General features: G+C 48.0%; 1 pseudogene; it reads left to right on the top strand.

The window, feature by feature from the left end:
* The first annotated feature begins 4,125 nt into the window (after window positions 1-4,125).
* LOC146821103 (5.8S ribosomal RNA) lies at window positions 4,126-4,281 on the top strand (annotated as a pseudogene).
* The last annotated feature ends 16,882 nt before the right edge of the window (window positions 4,282-21,163 follow it).

Here is a 21,163-nt window from a genome sequence, read left to right on the forward strand (position 1 = left end):
TTGACCGTGTCAGCCACCTCCAGCAGAGCTGTTTCTGTGCTGAAGTTGGCTCTAAAGCCGGACTGACTAGGGTGGAGAAGATTATTAACTTCGGAGAAGTCAGTGATAACTTTATTTACAAACTTTTCCAGCACTTTGGCGAAAAAGGGTAATAAAGAAATAGGTCTGTAATTGGTAACATCGTCGGGGTCGGCCTTAGGTTTTTTCAAGAGAGGTAAGATTTTTGCGCTTTTCCAGGTTTGCGGCATAAGACCCTCCTGTAAAAGAGAGTTTAGGATAATATTCACCATGGGATTAATCACTTCTGCAATACCTGAAAGATTTTTAGCGGGACAAGGATCAGAGGGCGAGCCAGACTTAAGCCTCTTCATAAAAGAAAGGGACTGATTGAGGCTGATATTAGGGAATTTCGTTAGACTTATGGCTTGCCCCAAATCCGGAGTCTTTTCTTCACCAGAATTCCTCCTAAAAGAGTTTTGGATGTCCATAATTTTTTCATGAAAAAAGTGGGACATCTGTTTGGTCTAATCATTTGAAGGAGTGAACAAGCATCTCGTGGAGGAAGGGGAGGAAAAGTCCTTTACAATCGTGAAGAGTTCCCTACTCTTGTTAGCTGCAAGATCAATTTTTGTCATTAAAAACGACCTTTTCTCCTCACGTACTTTCTTATAATATTCCTTCAGGGCTAGACTGTAAATTACTTTATCTGCAGGATTATAGTGTCTACGCCATAGCCTTTCCAGATGTTTACAAGCGCTTTTACTTATTTTTAAGGTAGTAGTAAACCAAGGGGCTGACACTCTTTTAGAATTTTTCAACTTCATTTTGGGGGTTGCCAGAGTCTGAGCCTGATGGTTTAACCAGTTTTCCAATGAGGATACATCTTGATCCGGCTGACCACACAGTAGGGGAGGGCACAGACTTAAAGCCTTCTGAATTGCCTCAGGTGTTATCAAGTTAAAGGCTCTAAAACTATTCCGGGGAGGAAACTTTCCCGTAGGCCCTACTTTATTGAGCTCTTTCCTAATAGTGAACTTTAGAGAACCGACAATGAACGTCTGTTGCTTTAAGAAATGAAGCTTCTCCCACGTAGGCCTGTCTCAGACAGCTGCTCCGTGATCAATTTCACACGCATTCCTCTCAAACTAACCGCTTCACTTGACAAGCGGCAATACGTTCAGTCAGGACTGCAACAAAACAATCGTTGTTGGCTCCAGACTCGCCAGGTCTAAATATAGGAACCGCAAAACTACTAGAGTGTGTCTGCAATAGCACCAAACTGTGCTCTCTACATTTGAACGTATGTAGATGCGTCGCATTGAGGGTCCATCAACAAATCTTCATACTCCTCAACCACACAACTTTTCTGACGGTGCCTCACACATCAGCTGCGTCGAACGGCGCTCTCTGCCATCAGGTAAGCACAAATGCAGTGCGTTGGGGGTCAATTCTCTCACACTCTTACCCCTCAGTAAGTTTGCCTCATCCGCAGTCTCTCAGTGTTTGTTCTACGGCACACGTCGATTATTTGCTGGTAATTCAACGCTTTGGGGGTCACTCCTCTCACACTCTTACCCCTAAGCATAGCCGCTTTTCCTGCAGTTCCACAGTTATTGTTCCACAGCATACGTAGATTCTTTGCTGCTGACTACGTACTTCGCTGACTGAAGCTCATCACCAAAAACATGTTGTAATTAAGAGAGACACGAAGGCTGGTAATGATTCCAGTAGATTTATTCTTCACAGCACATAGTCGCAGCATCCCTCATGCCTCAGCCAGCAGCAACTGTCAAACTGCCACGGTCGCGAGGAACACCATGTAACAATCGAACGTTAGGGCACGCGAACTCAACACAAGAGAAATCATAACAAACACCATCCTCCAGAGAGACGTCCATGCCTTTCTGCCTCTCTGACTGACTGACAGCCCCACCCCCTGACAGGCAACTGAGACCCCGAGATTGTCTCACACGCCCATATCCATATGAGACTGCCCAGCCGGCACACTGTCAACCCCGAAGGGACTGCCAATCTATGTGAGACGGTCATTCTGCCCTCAGAGTGTGTTGCCCTGAGAGACTGTCGCCACACACGCTAAGAGACAGTGGCCCAGATTCAGTTTCTATAGGAAGCTGTCAAACCACAAGAGATTGTTATCTCCTGAGTGGCAGTCACTTCTGTCTCGTGCGGAGGGACTGCTTCCTTCTCCAGAGACTGCATGCCATAGGAGGCAGTCACCGATTGGAAGACTGTCCTGACTCTGACAGACTATCACTTCCCTGATAGACCGTCCCCTCTGAGAGACTCTCACCACCCAAGGGACGGTCACCCATCTTCTGGACTGTCTCCTGAAGCTTGGGATCCTGCATGCTTCCTCTGAGAGTGAAATGGGGGTTCGGTGTGTGATAACTACGAGCTGCTGTTTACTTGACACAGGGGGAAAAGGAGAGACAGGTGGACTCGGTTTAATGAAAAGTTGGGAAATACTAACTATGATTTATGTAACCAGTATGGAGCAGGTTGGCCTGCCGAGGAGGCTGCAGCAATGCCAAATGTTATTGTTTTGAAGATAAAAAAAATACATATTGTGGTTTCTGGTGGGCCCTTAAATGAGGCCTGTACAGTTTGCATGCATTTGCCAGTTCAGGTGTCTGAAGAGAAATCACGTCTACTAGTTAACAGGAAAAACAAAAACAAGCCCGGGAGTGGTGCGCACACTCGCTAAAAAGAATTTGCACCAGGGCCAACACGACCGCCATCTGTTTCCAATTAAGATAATTGGAAACACACGGCGCTGCTGCTCGCTCCCGAGCTGCCTAGGCCAAGCCAGAGAGAAGGCAGCCCATGCACCCGCCTTTGGCCAATTGCGTGCTGTCTTTCTTAGAAAGACACACGCAAAGGCCAATAGGTGTGATGAAAATAAAAGCACACGCACGACCGTGTGGTGCGAGTTGAAAAGCCCTTACTAGAAGCCTTGTGCTGGCTCAGGCGAGACCTAAAAAGGCTCCAAAGGATTAAAATTTTAAAAAGCAGATTTGCCAACAGAAACTAGACTCAGCATGTACTTGTTGACTGCGCGCGTCCGTTGCGCGACGAGCAAGCCATGCTTGTGAAATAGTCACTGTGCACTGGAGCGCTGACCCCTGGCTCCGCCCCCAACCAACTGTAAATGACATCTGGAAAACCGCCGGCACCCTCCACAACAAACGAGAAAACCCACGGTGGACCGGGGTGCAGGCGGGAGCACTAAGTCACCCTACCAGGGGAGCAAGGTCCCAAAGAGGTGAGAACAAAGAGGCTCGGTGCAAATAGCAGGTACAAATAGCAAAGCACAACACGAACACAGTTAAAAAGGCTCCAAAGGATTAAAATTTAAAAAAGCAGATTTGCCAACAGAAACTAGACTCAGCATGTACTTGCTGTCTGCGCATGTCCGCAGTGCCTTCCCGGGCTGGGACCACCCCCGAAGGCCCTGCCACCCCGGGTACTCCCAATCCCAGCCCGCCCCGACCTGGCTTTGGGCGACCGAGGAGTGGCCTTTCTTGGGTGGCAGGGCAGCCTGGAAGAGGAGGAGTTGGGCCGTGAGGGAACCCCAGCTCCTCTCGGAAGGTGGCATGCATAATAGGGAGCCACCCGGCTCTTCCATTCCGGTGCCTCTGACCAGGGCAGGGTGTGGGCTACCTGCCAGCTCATTGACATGGCTTGGGGCATCCACCCAAGCCGGAGACTCTTGACTCCGCAGGAGTCGAGGCCGGTGGTGGATGGGCAACGTGCAAGTGGAGCAATCCTCTCTCGTTGCCAAGTACCTAGTTCATCTTGGTCCTGTGCGTCTGGTCTGAAAGTCTGAAGACTTGCGCGGTCCCTATCAGTCCTCCAGGAGGGACCGGCGGTGAGGATGCCTGCTTCTGTTGCTTGTGGAACTCCCCTTGCCTGTGGGGAAATGGGGAAATGGGGGCTCTGGGGCTGAGCGCCTGGAAACACTCTTCAAATCGTGAAGGCCGTCTCTCAGAGGGGAAGCCGTGATGGAGCACCAGACCGTCGTACCACGCGGGTGGCAGATGGAAGGATGGCGCCACCTACCTTCCACCTCACCTGCGCCCACAGGTGGGTAAACATTGTGAAACGTTGCCTTGGCGGTGGATTGCTCGGCTCACATGTCGATGAAGAACGCAGCTAGCTGTGAGTATTAGAGTGAATTGCAGGAAACATTGATCATCGACATTTCGAACGCACCTTGCTGCCCCGGGTTCTTCCCATCATCCCTCGACAAGGTCAGACTCCTGATCGCTCGTCCTAGGATCCTTCCCCCCAGCCCTGTGACAGAGGTACTCCCCCGGGGTGCCCAGCATTCCATCCTGCCTCGTGGGATGCAGGCTGATGACAGGTCTACCCCGGGCACATCCCGGGGCACCTGGCTGCATGCCTGTCTGCGGTGTACAGCAGCAACAGGTGCCCACCGCCTCGGGCTTTCACCTATATAGATGGGTTCCGGGGACGGTCACCCCCTGCCAGGCCTGCGGATGCTTGCCTGCCCCCGCGACCTTCGGTCTCCGATCCAGGGGAAAACAGTACGCTGCTGTGATCCATGCAGCTCAGGGGCCGGTGTTCCCCGGCTTCCCCACGCTTCGACATCAGACTATGCCCTTAGTTCAGACGTAGCGACATGCTGAATTTAAGCATATTACTAAGCGGAGACAAACAAACTTACCAGGATTCTCTCAGTAACGGTGAGGGAAGAGCCCAGCCCCATGGGCTGCCTATTTTAGCACCCTTACCAGGGATAGCAGCGTAAGCTCTTCTGCTGTGGCCCCAACCCCCCTTCGGCAATATGATGATGTTGGCGTGCTCACGGTGCAGCACATGGCTTCCAGCCAATCAGAGAGTGGATGCATTTATGGTGAGTCCTTTCCGGGGGAGGGGGGTTGTTTGTTTTGGTAAAACAGCCAAAGGGAGAAAGGAAAGATTTTTCCTTTACCCCTCTGCCTGTTATAAGTGGATTCCTGCTCCACGATCGTGGGTGAAGCCGCGCTAGTGGAGCAGGAATACAAACCCTAGACCACCAGGGATTTTTTTATCTGTTGTTGGGAGAGTGACCCCTTAGGCAAGGGTCACTCCCTTGGAGGCATATAATATCTGTGTTTCGGCCCCCCGGGAGTAGATTGGCCATTTTGTCAGCTGATCTGCCCCCAGAGGGGCCGAAACCCAGTATACCACCAGGGATGTTTATTTAAGCATGAATTACGGAGAGTGGCCCCTGGAGAAAGGGTTGTTTCCCTTGGGGGATTTTTTTGGTGGCTATTTCACCTCCCCCGGAGGGCAGATCAGACGTTTTCAGGCCGATCTGCCCTCTGGGGTGATGGAAGTCCACTAAACCACCAGGGATTGTTTTCCTGTTTGAGGAGCGACCCCTTGATCAAGGGTTGCTCACCTTGGGGAGATTTTTTTTTGTTATTCTACCCCTGTAACCCCCCCCCCCCCCGCCCCCCCAGGGCAGATCAGCCGTTTTTAGGCAGATCTGCCCTCTGGGGTGGCGGGGGTGGAAACCCACTAGACCACCTGGGATTGTTTTGTTGTTTGTGGAGCGGCCCTCTTGGGCAAGGGTCGCTCCCCTAGGGGGCCCACATTTATTTGTATACCATGCTCCGCAGAGGGCAGATTGGCGATTTTTTGGCCGATTTGCCATCTGGGATGTAATTTTGCCCCCTTGAGAGATTTGTGAGTGGACTGAGCCGCAGGGTGGGTGGCAACACTTGAGTCACCTGGGAATAAAGTTATGTATGCGGTGATGCCACGCCTCCTTTCGGGGGAATATCAGTGTCTTTTGATATTTTGTTATCATTTTTCTTCGTGTATTAATTTTTTTTTCTTTTTTTATTGTAGAGCCAATCGTTTCCTGTGTCTTGTTGGTGAATCCTGTTTGTGGGTGCAGCTTTGGCAGATCTGCAGTTTGTGGAGTTATGGTTGGTAAGCAACTCATTTTGTAATCTTCATCTCATGTGTATCCTTCATCTGTTTTTTTAATTTATTTTGTTAGCTTTTTGTGTGCTTGTCTTTCAAAGTAACTTATTGATTGTGCACATTCTTTACTGCCTTGGGTGAATTTATTTTTCTTTTCTTTCCAGTGGTACTTCTTTAGTGCTTGCTGTGTCTATGCAGAGTAAGTACAGTGATCCTCAGTGTTGCGGATTCAAGGTAGCCTGGCTGATGAAGGGTAATACCCAGAAACTGGTCCCAGGATGCTTGTTTCTGGTCCAGGGAGGACCTGGCTTGGCAGTTCGGTCTGAACTGATCCCATGAAGCACAGGGTCAAGACTGATTTGCATATGGCTGGGTCTAAACTGGGGTGGCATGGTGAGCAAAAGAACGATGGATTTAACCCAGATCTCTTGACTGGGGGTGAATGTATGATTTATTCAGCATTCCGTCCATCATTTGTTTGCGTAGCACGGAGGATCAACACAAGCCATACCTGGACTCCCCAGAGTGTCTAGTTTTCAGAAATGTCTGGGTTTGGTAGGTTTCCCTAGGTGGCCGCCAAGCCCGGGACCAAAAACGCAGGTTACTCTCTTGCAAAACCTGGTTGTTGTGTGATAGATCATTTTGATGCCTCCACAGTAAGTTATGGGCTGTTTCCTGTCGTGGACACGAGGCATACCCACACAAGTGATATGCCACTTTTATCGGGAGACTTGTGGGAATACTGGGTGGGTAGAAGTTTGTGGCTCCCTGTACATTCCAGAGCTTTCCATCACAGAAATGTGAGGAAAATTTGTTTTTTAGACAACTTTTGAGGAATTCAACGGATTCTGGGTAACAGAACCTGGTGAGAGCCACACAAATCACCCCATCCTGGATTCCCCTGGGTGTCTAGTTTTCACAAATTTACAATTTTGCTAGGTTTTCCTAGATGCTGGATTAGTTAGGTCCCAAAATCCACAGCTAGGCACATTGCAAAAAAAGGGTCAGTTTTCAGTGGAAAAATGTGATGTGTCCATGTTGCGTTTTTTGCCATACCCTGTTGTGGCCACTAGGCCTACCCACACAAGTCAAGTACCATTTTTATCAGGAGACTTGGAGGAATGCTGCTTTTGTGGAAGTTTGTGGCTCTTCTCAGATTACAGAGCTTTCCATCCCTGAAATGCAAGAAAAATGTGTTTTTTAAAGACAAATTTTGAGGTTTGCTAGGGATTCTGGGTAACAGAACCTGGTGAGAGCCACAAAAATGATCGCATCCTGGATTCCCTTAGGTGTCTAGTTTTCAAAAATGTACAGGCTTGCTAGGTTTTTCTAGGTGCCGGCTGAGCTAAAGCCCAAAATCCTCAACTAGGCAAACTGCAAAAAAAGGGTCCGTTTTCAGTGGAAATATGTGATGTGTCCGCGTTGTGTTTTGGGCCATTTCCTGTCACGGGCACTAAGTCTACCCACACAAGTGAGGTACCATTTCTATCGCGAGACTTGGAGAACACAGAATAGTAGAACAAGTGTTATTACAAATGGTTTTTCCAGGCACATCTACCTTCCAAATGTAAGACTCTGTGTAAAAAAGACGTGATTTTGAAAAATTCCCTCTACTTCTCATGGTAATATAGGTACCTACAAATTCAGAGATGAGCAAATAACCACTACTTCTAAACTCCATATCTTATTCCCATTTTGGAAATACATATGTTTCCTTGATACCTATTATTTGCTCTTTATATTTTACTAAATGAATTGCTGTATACCTGGTGCAGAATGAAAAAAACCTTTGTATCGTGCAACTTAGTTATTGGCTCTGGGTATCTCGGGTTCTTGGTGAACCTACAAGTCCTATAATATCCCACAACCAGAAGGGTCCAGCAGATGTAAATGTGTATTGCTTTTGAAAATCTGCCATAGATAGAAGTTACAGGTGAAAACATAAGAACAAGTAGTATTTTTAGGTCTCGCCTGCGTGGGCTGCGCACATGCGCAGTCTCACTGGAGAGATTTAACGTTTTGGGTATATTTCTGTAAAGGGCTGTAAGCCCTGCCCCTCTTTTCCATTGATTGGCGTCACCGTTTATGCTAAACGGTGGCCAGCCATTGGAAAAGAGCTCTTCGTGATGTTTACGTTTGGCTTTTTCTGCCGTCCCACTTGGACGGCCTCGCCTGCTTTCCTTCTGAAGTAAAAGGTTTCTTATCTTTATGGGGCCAAACACATGGCCCCATAAAGATAAGAAACCTTTTGCTTCAGAAGGAAAGCAGGCCGTCCAAGTGGGATGGCAGAAAAAGAGAAAAGTCTACGTCAACCACGGCTGCCTGGCGAGCGCTTACAGACTTGTTTAACTTGCGTGTGGGATGCAGTTTCTACTACAAATACAGGGCGCGCAGTGCTTTTGCTTGTTGATTCTATTTTCGTGAAAGAGGAGTGTCCACCGTAGGTCCAGCCGGGCCGGGTCCAGGACACCGCATGATGCAGTCCACATAATATTCATTTACAGTCGATGCATCTGAAAGGAAACTGACAAAACTTGCGGCCCTCTGAGACTTGTGTTGGAGACCTCTGCAATACAATTTGCTGTCAGGAATGGATTCTCGGCTCATCTCCTGACACAACGGTTTCCCCTCGGCAACAAAGTAATCTTTATTGACTGGGCCTGCTGTGGGCCACTAGATTTGGCCAGGGCGAGACGTGGGCTTCCAAGATTGTTGTAATGGCGTCAGCCACGGGGGACTCAATCGGAAATCCAAGTCTTTGCGGACAGGCGCTGCCTCTGAAAGGCCAGCTCTGCTGAGGTAGAGTCAGCCGCGTGTCGGATGACAGGACACTTTGTTACGTGTTGTGTATAATTTTCAACAAGCAGGGAGGGCTGCCCTGACCCGTTTGTAAAAGCGCTTTATAATGTAAACATATTTACTGCTGCAGTGGCGCCGGCTCTCTTGACAAACAGAAGCTCAGAGCGGTTTTAATGTGAATTTGGAGCCATTCCGCTGGGAAGGGAGGAGGGGGGAGCAATGTTGGTAGCAGCTGAACTTTCCAAAATGCAGAACGAGTCTTTCTATATCGCAGACCGCCTGGAAACGGCGTTGCGGCGTGTATTTCATCTCAGGAGTCGTGCAAGTGTCGTGACATGAGCTTAAATTAACCGGGCTTTATGAAAATTGGGAGACCATGGAACATGATGGTTCCTAATCCAGGCCATTAGCGCCTAGATGCTATCGTAAAATGACAGCAAGCGCTTTACAAACCAACAAAATAATGATTTAAAAAAAAAAAAAAACTTGGGCTTGGGAAGTCCGTCCCGTGCCGGGCGCGGGGCCCTGCTCCAGAACAAATAGATGTTTCAGGGGCCACGGCCCCCTGGTTCCCTTGAGCCTTATGCTTTTGGGATGGTTGCAAAAGTCCTCCTCATGAAGCGCGTGCAGACCAGAAGTATTTTCAAGCTGAAAAACATAACTACTATTCTCGTGACACGATGACACAATGTCCCCAGGACAGGCATGGGTTGCACAAGTGTGGCGGAAGCTGTCGTTTTTGTGGTTATGCGGCGATGCCCCTCTGCCTGCGAGGTTACCAGGAAGGACGTATTTATTCATTCACAAGTTAGAGCGGCTTGGAAAGGAAGTGCTGCGCCCCAGGGGGTGTGATTGAAGGTCACAAACGCCACAGGTTGTTGGCCCACAGGCTACAAAAGTTTTTTTCTTTCTTTCTCTAAATAGCGTGTGCTTCCAAAGTGTATTATTGCTTTATTGAACTACAAAAAACACGTTAATATTACCTGCTTGCACGCCTCACATCCATCTCAGAAAGATGGATAGAAGGCGGAGCAGGCCCCACTGATGGTACACATCTGTGGACAGCAAGTTTAATGCAAGTCTTTATAAATGTTGCATTGATTAGTCAATCCTATTTAACTTTAAAGCTTATTTGCTTTATGATGACTTCACCGAAAGTCTTTTCAGACTTGCCTATGGTTGTAATGAAGCCATAACAGTAAAATCAGCAAAACTGCTAGAACAAGTAACTAACGTGTTTCCAACTTTAAATGGATTACTTGGCTTTTACAGTATGATCTGAAATGCTTTTTGGATTACTTTCACATGCAGCGAACGTCATGCGTGCCTTTCGTTGGATGTTTGTTGTTTTTTAAAGTTAAATACAATTGAAAACACCCTCTCTCTGTTTTCTAAACCTAATGTATTTAAGAATGTGGGGGCTACATGTGAACTGCCCACTCTCTTATTTCCAGTGTTAGATTTTGAATGGCTTACCACGGTTGGCCCAAGGCTAAAGGCGGTTGGGCACAGTTTCGGCAGAGGGGCCAAAGATTGTAGGAGCCGAGGAGTAGTAGATTGCTCTTTTGTTCAACACAGGAATGTGGTGGTTTCTGGGGAGTGTAGTGTACCCTTCTACCAGCCATTCCGTGAGTGAACAGATGGCTAACAGTACCACAAAACCCATCATCACATAGAAACAAGTGCCACCTTGGGCCCGCCATACATAATACAAATAATTAGTAGAACCTGCGCCATCTGGGATTTAAAACTGTTTTAAAGGTACACTGTTCACAGAGCTCTGCCAGCAAGAAAATCACTTTGGAGGAAGCGTCCGTTTTCACATCAAAGATCTGTACAGCTGAGGGAATCCTAAAAATATTTGTTTTGGGCGCTTTTGGTATTGTTCACAATACACGACGGTGTCCAATGCCTCGCCCCAGCTGCAACTTCAACAAACTGCGCTACCTTTCCATGCCAGTCTAAATGCCATTCTTGATGCCTTCAGCCAAGGGACGGGTTGCTGCACAGGCTACTTTGCACATGGTTCCTGCATATTTTCGTGGTGCTGTATATTGAGCACTTGCACGGCAGAAGTGTGTTTACTTTTTTCCATCTGCTTCGTTTAACAAGCATTTGCAATGCAACACTCTCGCATTTACGTGAGTTGGAGCTATTGGCATTATAAATGACAATGCCTTATATTTATGTTTTAGTTTTTGAAACATAAATAAAATCATTGTCAATTACAATGCCAATAGCTTAAACTTGCGTAAATGCGAAACCTATTGCATTGCAAATGCAATAGGTCTCACCTTTGATTAAGTTAAAGCCATTTGCTTTGCTAATGGTATTGTATAGCAAAGCAAATGGCTTTAACTTAATGAAAGGCGAGACCTATTGCATTTTTAATGTTTGTTGTTATTGTAACTGTTACTTGCTACAGGAACAACTTGAAAGATCTCTACACAAATGACCCCTTGCTGAATTCAGAATGTTGTCTACTTTTCGGAAATGTGTCGCTTTCTGGGCTCTACCATTGGTTTCACACCCATATCTCCCATTAACTGGAAGGAAGTTGAAAACACAAAAATAGTAAAAATGGGCTATGTTCCAGTTAAATGTCAAAACTATGTTGAAAAACGTGGTTTTCTGACAAAATCAATTGCAAAAACAACAATTGATGGACAGAATGCAGAACAATGTCATACATTCACCCCAGTACAGAGATCTGGGCCTAAATCCATCGTTTTTTTGCTCACCATGCCATTCCAGTTTGAACCCAGCCATATGCAAATCAGTCTTGGCCCTGTGCCCCATGGGAACAGTCCAGCCCGAACTGCCAAGCCAGGTCCTCCCTGGACTGGAAACAAGCATCCTAGGACCGGTTTCGGGCTTTCAGCCCTCATCAGCCAGGATAGCCTGATTCCAGTGGCATGGAGAGCAAGGGACTCACGTCTGAGCATACCCTTCCCACTCGGGGTGACAATTGCAAAAACAACAATTGATGGACAGAATGCAGAACAATGTCATACATTCACCCCAGTACAGAGATCTGGGCCTAAATCCATCGTTTTTTTGCTCACCATGCCATTCCAGTTTGAACCCAGCCATATGCAAATCAGTCTTGGCCCTGTGCCCCATGGGAACAGTCCAGCCCGAACTGCCAAGCCAGGTCCTCCCTGGACTGGAAACAAGCATCCTAGGACCGGTTTCGGGCTTTCAGCCCTCATCAGCCAGGATAGCCTGATTCCAGTGGCATGGAGAGCAAGGGACTCACGTCTGAGCATACCCTTCCCACTCGGGGTCGCCCTAAGTGGGATGGGTATTCCCAGACGTGGGACCCGTGCTCACTACGCCACTGGAGTCAAGCTATCCTGGCTGATGACGGCTGATAGCCAGAAATCGGTCCTAGGATGCTTGATTCCGGTCCAGGGAAGACATGGCTTGGCAGTTCGGGCTGGACTGTTCCCATGAGGCACAGGGTCAAGAGTGATTTGCATATGGCCATGTCTAAACTGGGGTGGTGTAGTGGGCAAAAGAACGATGGATTTAACCCAGATCTCTTGACTGGGGGAGAATGTTTGCATTGTCAGCATTCCGTCCATCATTTGTTTGTTGTAACGCTTTTCTGACAAAATCTGCCTGTTCCTGAAAGCTGGGAAGATGGTGATTTTAACCCTTCGTTGATACCATTTGCTGGGGAAAAACTGATGCTTTCTATTGCAGCACTTTGTCCCAATGTTCCCCCAAAAAACAAATTGCTGCTGTATTTTGGTTAATTTGTCAGTCCCCCCCATGGGAATCCACAAATCCTGGGTACCGAAAGTACGCCAAGTATATTGGGAAAAAAGGATGCAAATTTACCCTGGATAGCTTATGGGGACAAAAAGCTATGGGGGCCTACGCACGAACTATCCCAAATAGCCAAAAAAAGACTTGGCATGGGTGTTGAGGGGGAGGTCTGGCAGTGAAGGGGTTAAGATAGGTTGCTGTGTCAGAGTATGCGCATGATCTATTTCAGTGGATACAGGCACTATCTACAAGCTTAGTCAGTGCTAGTTTGCAGCACATTCCATATCCATTGTTAGAACAAGCCACCTTATCTCAAGAACTCTGTTCACAGATACATTGATTTAAGATAGTCACGAAAGACAATAGATAGATGCATTCTTAGTCTGCAGAAGGTGTGCTGTATGAAAAAGAAAACCTACCTGGGCAGCATGTCCCATCAACACAAGAAAGGACAGGCCCTTTGCAGGTAGTATTCCTTCTACAGTTAAAGCTGAATTTTACAAAGAGTCAATCCACTCACACACGCACAGTTTTTAATTAAATCAAAATAACCCGTCTGTGTAATTTTTGAGGTGATATGCAACAGCACCCATTTAACCTTCTGTTTTTCTTCGTTTTTTCTGGCTAGACTGTTTTTTCTGATTTATTGTACTAGACAGTTTTCAACATGTAGTCAGAGTGAACCAATGTTCATCCAAGCCTAGTGACTTTGTTTCTTTACCTGCAGTGGCACCTAGAGGACACCAGCTGGAATGCGGTCCGGTGAGCTGGCCCCTGGCGTTTTTTTAATGCAGATTTATATAGCGCGAACTCGACCCGAAGGTATTGGCAGGGACATCTTAAGGATTTTTGGGGCCCTGGGCCAAACAAGTTTTTTGGGGGCCCCAGTTTGGGACAGCTTTGAATTTACGATCCATTTTCAGCTCTTTCATGCCCCCTTTGGCCAGGTCACAGTGCACAGCCACACTCGTCCTAGTTCTAAATGTGTTTACATCTAATATTCAGGGACAGTGAGGTGTGTTTTCAATATTGTAATACAGCAATAGCTTACTAATATTACTGCAAATAATATCTGTGATAGTCTCCCCTTTCTCATATCTGAGGTCCTCTTTTGATCTAAAAGAAACACAACCTTTTTATGGATGTTGCATGAAACATAAACACAACATTTCTCTGCAAAACATCTGTAATAGACTCTCACACATCACCCACATTAAAAATAAATTAAAGGAAAACGGTATTTAGAACAATCTGTCTAAGAATGATTCAAGGTCATCAGGACAAGCCTCTCTGCAGATCATTCCTGCTGTTTCAGGGACCCCCTGAGCCAGAGCCCACTTTGGCCATGCCTTAAAAGGTCTCTGGGTATTGGAGGCTTTACATGAGCACCAGTTACCTTACACAAGGACACATTCAGGCACTGGGAGATAAAGATTTGCCCAAAATCACAGGATGTGGACGCGTCCCCGAGGCTCGAACCATAATTTCCATTTTCAAAGTCGGCAATCTAGCCGTCAGACCACATCCTCTCCTCTCTAATTTTCATACGGGTTACCGGGGCTCTCTGCACTAAAGTCCTAGGCACAGCTAAGCCCATCTATCTTGACTCCAGCGACTTTGTTTAGAGTTCTAATCATTCTTAATGTGTCACAAACAATTGCTGTATTTAACCCCCTATCAGCCGCCTTCTGTGCCCTTCCATCTACTTTTGACCCCTGCCGCCAAACACCAACACCCCCTCCCCACCCCACCCTAGCAAACAACTTGGCGCCACCCTGACAGAGAAGGCGATTCAGGTAAGTTGGGGGAGGTGCAAGGTGTTGAGTTCAGATGCAAGTCACTTCATTAATATAGCCAGCCAGGGACTGACATGTGAAACTGGCCCCTGTCGCCTCAATGTATTCACCTACAGAAGTGAGTGAGGGAGGTATATTTATTTCCGCTCAGGGCCACTGCCGGGAGCTATTACTGACCAGAAACTGGACCGATTTTACAAAATCTCTTGAGTTATATGTTGATGCTGCGTGCTGACATCCGGTAATATTAGGGGGTTCACACGCATTCAGTTCGGTTCGCCACGCGAAGCTGTAGTCTCCAGAGGGGTGCAACCCAACAATAAATGTCTCACTCTGGGGAACATTACTGATTTATTTTGTTCGAGTTAAGTTTCTGCTGAAAGCGATGGGCGGTCAAACACAACTGCTGATCCGGAACCTTGTTTTAAAATTCCTCAGAAATCAGTGGCTCACCGGGGCATGACTTCACAATTTTCTAAGAGGCAAAATGATTTTCAGACATGCTCTTGACTCAACTTCTTTGTATTAATGTGAACTTTTGATTTGTACTTATGTCAGGTACGTCTTTCTGAGTATGTGATTTACAAATCATGTATATAGCTCAAAATGCAAAGTGAATGTTTTCAAAACCCTACCTTGCAGGTAACGTTCGGACATTTTCAGTGGGTGCCTAACTCACTAAGCAATTCAGATTGATTGAAACTCGTGCCCTGTGGGCCTAATAAGGCCCTCTGCAACAACAGAATTAACATACCGAGCTATCTTGTGTAAACTAGAACTCTGGGTCGCACAGAGCAAACGAACGAATCAGACCACTACACACACACTTCTCTAACAAGTGTATCAACCACCTTAATTTTCTTGCCAATGTCAAACCGCACAACTCAGCTCTGTGCTCCAGGTACATTCATCTTCTAAGAAGTCTTAAAATGCAGTGTATTTGTATGACCAATTAAGGAACTCAGAAAATCGTAATTATTACTTTTGTTAATAATGTATTTGGGGTTTCAGTTTGTAAAAAAGAATGCATTTGATGACACTACCTGACAGAACATCCATGCTCCCAATGTTTTGGTTCCCGGAGTATTTCTTCTATATCCAGCGTTCTTAGACTGTGGGAAACATAAACCCAGATGAGGAATATAACTGTTGGCGGGGCCACAAATGTTGACTGTGGGCACCGGCACATTGATGGATGTACTGGTAACACTGATGTTACTGCCTAATTGTGTTATGAGCACCCCCTCCGCACACTGGTCACTGATGTTACTGCCTAATGGTGTTATGAGCACCCCCTCCAGACACTGGTAATACTGACGTTACTGCCTAATGGTGTTATGAGCACCCCCTCCGCACACTGGGAACACTGACGTTACTGCCTAATGGTGTTATGAGCACCCCCTCCACACACTGGTAACACTGATGTTACTGCCTAATGGTGTTATGAGCACCCCATCCACACACTGGTAACACTGACGTTACTGCCTAATGGTGTTATGAGCACCCCCTCCGCACACTGGTAACACTGACGTTACTGCCTAATGGTGTTATGAGCACCCCCTCCAGACACTGGTAACACTGACGTTACTGCCTAATAGTGTTATAAGCACCCCTCCACACACTGGTAACACTGACGTTACGGCCTAATGGTGTAATGGGCACCCCCTCCAGACACTGGTAACACTGACGTTACTGCCTAATAGTGTTATAAGCACCCCTCCACACACTGGTAACACTGACGTTACGGCCTAATGGTGTTATGAGCACCCCCTCCACACACTGGTAACACTGACGTTACGGCCTAATGGTGTTATGAGCACCCCCTCCACACACTGGTAACACTGACGTTACTGCCTAATGGTGTTATGATCACTCCCTCCAGACACTGGTAACACTGACGTTAAGGTCTAATGGTGTTATGAGCACCCCCTCCACACACTGGTAACACTGACGTTACGGCCTAATGGTGTTATGAGCACCCCTCCGCACACTGGTAACACTGATGTTACTGCCTAATGGTGTTATGAGCACCCCCTCCAGACACTTGTAACACTGATGTTACTGCCTAATGGTGTTATGAGCACCCCCTCCGCACACTGGTAACACTGATGTTACTGCCTAATGGTGTTATTGTAATGACTGTTTGCTGTTCCGCAGGAGCGTCAGGAACCTGAAGCGAAGTCCTCAGCCTTCCCCAACGGTCTTCCGACTCTATCAGACTCTAGAGACTCAGAAGACTCGCTAGGGAAAACAGGGAAACAAAACAAGGGAAGGAGGGTTGCACTTCTATGGGTCACCGTCGTCCGGTTCCTCAGGAAAGGAGACCTACACCTGGCATACACCCTGTAAGACAAATACTACTATGTAAACACTGCCACATACAACCAACTCCCTGTGTACAACTCCGCCCTTGACTGCACCTACCCCTGTGTCGTGTTTTCTAAGTAGGCAATGAGAAGGCTTCAAGGGCTCACAGTAAGATCCTGTACGAAGGAGAACACGCTGTTAGCATGAAGTAAGAACCATGGAATAAACCAACCCCACGCCTAATCTCACTCTGCTGTCTGCTTACCCCGTAGGATGGTGTGGAGGAATTACCAACTCCCTGGACTCTGTATGCCTGATAACCACTGTGGAAGGTAGTCTACTGAAATAGATATACAATATGTCAGAACAAATCTACATACCCACTGAGATCACTTTAACTATCATACAGTACATGAAGGAACATGTGGCGCAAAAGCGCTTTTACCTTGTATCTGTCGAGAAGATCATCAACACAGTGATTCACTCAAAACCCCAGAGAGTACCAGGATATTGATGGAGAATGAGAGGACTGAAAACACCACACTAGAGCGGGTTTACGGTGGAAGCCTAACAGGGAATTAGGTACTATTCACAACTCTAGATGGCTGACAGGAGCGGTGTCAGCCAATGAAGTGCGTCACATAAGGAGGGGCAAAATAGGGAGAAAAAGGAAGATAATAGGGTCTGGATATAACTGCGGAAATGAGCAGAGAACGACCCCAACTCGATGTTTTGGAGGGCACTGGAGAATGCCTAGCAGGAAGGGACAGTACGTGCTTAACAAGCACACAACTCTTAACCCATGCACTTACAAGGAGGAGAAGTTCTGAAATACCAGAACGACACAGAATTACCGTGGCACCTCTCGTTGGATTACGAAGGGGAAAAGGAGCAAAGTCCGCCCTGCTCGAAGAGGTCTGGAAGTAGGCAGGAACAAGCTGACATGAGGAATGGCAGGACGCGGCGTAAGGCAGCCGGCTTCGTTCACCAGCGCGAAAGCCGGAAACAGGAAACAGCGGTACCGGAAGTCAGGCAACTGAGCTTAGGGACGGAAACGAATCTCGAGACAAGAACGCTAAGCGCGTTTCCTTGTCTCGAGAGTTCTTAAATACTACTGCGCCGGGAGCCGCGGACCGTGGGGCATGACAGCTATGAGCGCCCCCTCCACACACTGGTAACACTGAGGTTACTGCCTAATGGTGTTGTGAGCACCCCCTCTAGACACTGGTAACACTGATGTTACTGCCTAATGGTGTTATGAGCACCCCCTCCGCACACTGGTAACACTGACGTTACGGCCTAATGGTGTTATGAGCACCCCATCCACACACTGGTAACACTGACGTTACTGCCTAATGGTGTTATGAGCACCCCATCCAGACACTGGTAACACTGACGTTACTGCCTAATGGTGTTATGAGCACCCCCTCCAGACACTGGTAACACTGACGTTACTGCCTAATGGTGTTATGAGCACCCCCTCCGCACACTGGTAACACTGACGTTACGGCCTAATGGTGTTATGAGCACCCCCTCCAGACACTGGTAACACTGACGTTACTGCCTAATGGTTTTATGAGCACCTCCTCCAGACACTGGTAACACTGATGTTACTGCCTAATGGTGTTATGAGCACCCCCTCCGCACACTGGTAACACTGACATTACTGCCTAATGGTGTTATGAGCACCCCCTCCGCACACTAGTAACACTGACGTTACGGCCTAATGGTGTTATGAGCGCCCCCTCCGCACACTGGTAAGACTGACGTTACTGCCTAATGGTGTTATGAGCACCCCCTCCGCACACTGGTAACACTGATGTTACAGCCTAATGGTGTTATGAGCACCCCCTCCACACACTGGTAACACTGATGTTACTGCCTAATGATGTCATGAGCACCCCCTCCAGACACTGGTAACACTGACGTTACTTCCTAATGGTGTTATGAGCACCCCCTCCGCACACTGGTAACACTGACGTTACGGCCTAATGGTGTTATGAGCGCCCCCTCCGCACACTGGTAACACTGACGTTACTGCCTAATGGTGTTATGAGCACCCCCTCCGCACACTGGTAACACTGACTTAACGGCCTAATGGTGTTATGAGCACCCCCTCCAGACACTGGTAACACTGACGTTAAGGCCTAATGGTGTTATGAGCACCCCCTCCACACACTGGTAACACTGACGTTACGGCCTAATGGTGTTATGAGCACCCCTCCGCACACTGGTAACACTGACGTTACTGCCTAATGGTGTTATGAGCACCCCCTCCGCACACTGGTAACACAGACGTTACTGCCTAATGGTGTTATGAGCACCCCATCCACACACTGGTAACACTGACGTTACGGCCTAATGGTGTTATGAGCACCCCCTCCAGACACTGGTAACACTGACGTTACTGCCTAATGGTGTTATGAGCACCCCCTCCGCACACTGGTAACACTGATGTTACTGCCTAATGGTGTTATGAGCACCCCCTCCACACACTGGTAACACTGAGGTTACTGCCTAATGGTGTTATGAGCACCCCCTCCAGACACTGGTAACACTGATGTTACTGCCTAATGGTGTTATGAGCACCCCCTCCGCACACTGGTAACACTGACGTTACTGCCTAATGGTGTTATGAGCACCCCCTCCACACACTGGTAACACTGACGTTACGGCCTAATGGTGTTATGAGCACCCCCATCCCGACACTGGTAACACTGACGTTACTGCCTAATGGTGTTATGAGCACCCCCTCCGCACACTGGTAACACTGACGTTACTGCCCAATGGTGTCATGAGCACCCCTTCCAGACACTGGTAACACTGACGTTACTGCCTAATGGTGTTATGAGCACCCCCTCCGCACACTGGTAAGACTGACGTTACGGCCTAATGGTGTTATGAGCGCCCCCTCCGCACACTGGTAACACTGACGTTACTGCCTAATGGTGTTATGAGCACCCCCTCCGCACACTGGTAACACTGACGTTACTGCCTAATGGTGTTATGAGCGCCCCCTCCGCACACTGGTAACACTGACGTTACTGCCTAATGGTGTTATGAGCACCCCCTCCGCACACTGGTAATACTGACGTTACTGCCTAATGGTGTTATGAGCACCCCCTCCGCACACTGGTAACACTGACGTTACTGCCTAATGGTGTTATGAGCACCCCATCCACACACTGGTAACACTGACGTTACTGCCTAATGGTGTTATGAGCACCCCCTCCACACACTGGTAACACTGATGTTACTGCCTAATGGTGTTATGAGCACCCCATCCACACACTGGTAACACTGACGTTACTGCCTAATGGTGTTATGAGCACCCCCTCCGCACACTGGTAACACTGACGTTACTGCCTAATGGTGTTATGAGCACCCCCTCCGCACACTGGGAACACTGACGTTACTGCCTAATGGTGTTATGAGCACCCCCTCCAGACACTGGTAACACTGACGTTACTGCCTAATGGTGTTATGAGCACCCCCTCCGCACACTTGTAACACTGACGTTACGGCCTAATGGTGTTATGAGCACCCCCTCCAGACACTGGTAACACTGACGTTACTGCCTAATGGTGTTATGAGCACCCCCTCCGCACACTGGTAACACTGACGTTACTGCCTAATGGTGTCATGAGCACCCCCTCCAGACACTGGTAACACTGACGTTACTGCCTAATGGTGTTATGAGCACCCCCTCCGCACACTGGTAACACTGACGTTACGGCCTAATGGTGTTATGAGCGCCCCCTCCGCACACTGGTAACACTGACGTTACTGCCTAATGGTGTTATGAGCGCCCCCTCCGCACACTGGTAACACTGACGTTACTGCCTAATGGTGTTATGAGCGCCCCCTCCGCACACTAGTAACACTGACGTTACTGCCTAATGGTGTTATGAGCACCCCCTCCGCACACTGGTAATACTCACGTTACTGCCTAATGGTGTTATGAGCACCCCCTCCGCACACTGGTAACACTGACGTTACTGCCTAATGGTGTTATGAGCACCCCCTCCACACACTGGTAACACTGATGTTACGGCCTAATGGTGTTATGAGCACCCCCTCCAGACACTGGTAACACTGACGTTACTGCCTAATGGTGTTATGAGCACCCCCTCCGCACACTGGTAATACTGACGTTACTGCCTAATGGTGTTATGAGCACCCCCTCCACACACTGGTAACACTGACGTTACTGCCTAATGGTGTTATGAGCACCCCCTCCACACACTGGTAACACTGATGTTACGGCCTAATGGTGTTATGAGCACCCCCTCCAGACACTGGTAACACTGACGTTACTGCCTAATGGTGTTATGAGCCCCCCCTCCGCACACTGGTAACACTGACGTTACTGCCTAATGGTGTTATGAGCACCCCCTCCGCACACTGGGAACACTGACGTTACTGCCTAATGGTGTTATGAGCACCCCCTCCGCACACTGGTAACACTGACGTTACGGCCTAATGGTGTTATGAGCACCCCCTCCAGACACTGGTAACACTGACGTTAC

Source organism: Triturus cristatus, chromosome 6 (genome assembly GCF_964204655.1).
Source record: "Triturus cristatus chromosome 6, aTriCri1.1, whole genome shotgun sequence".
In the NCBI taxonomy this organism is placed as follows: domain Eukaryota; kingdom Metazoa; phylum Chordata; class Amphibia; order Caudata; family Salamandridae; genus Triturus; species Triturus cristatus.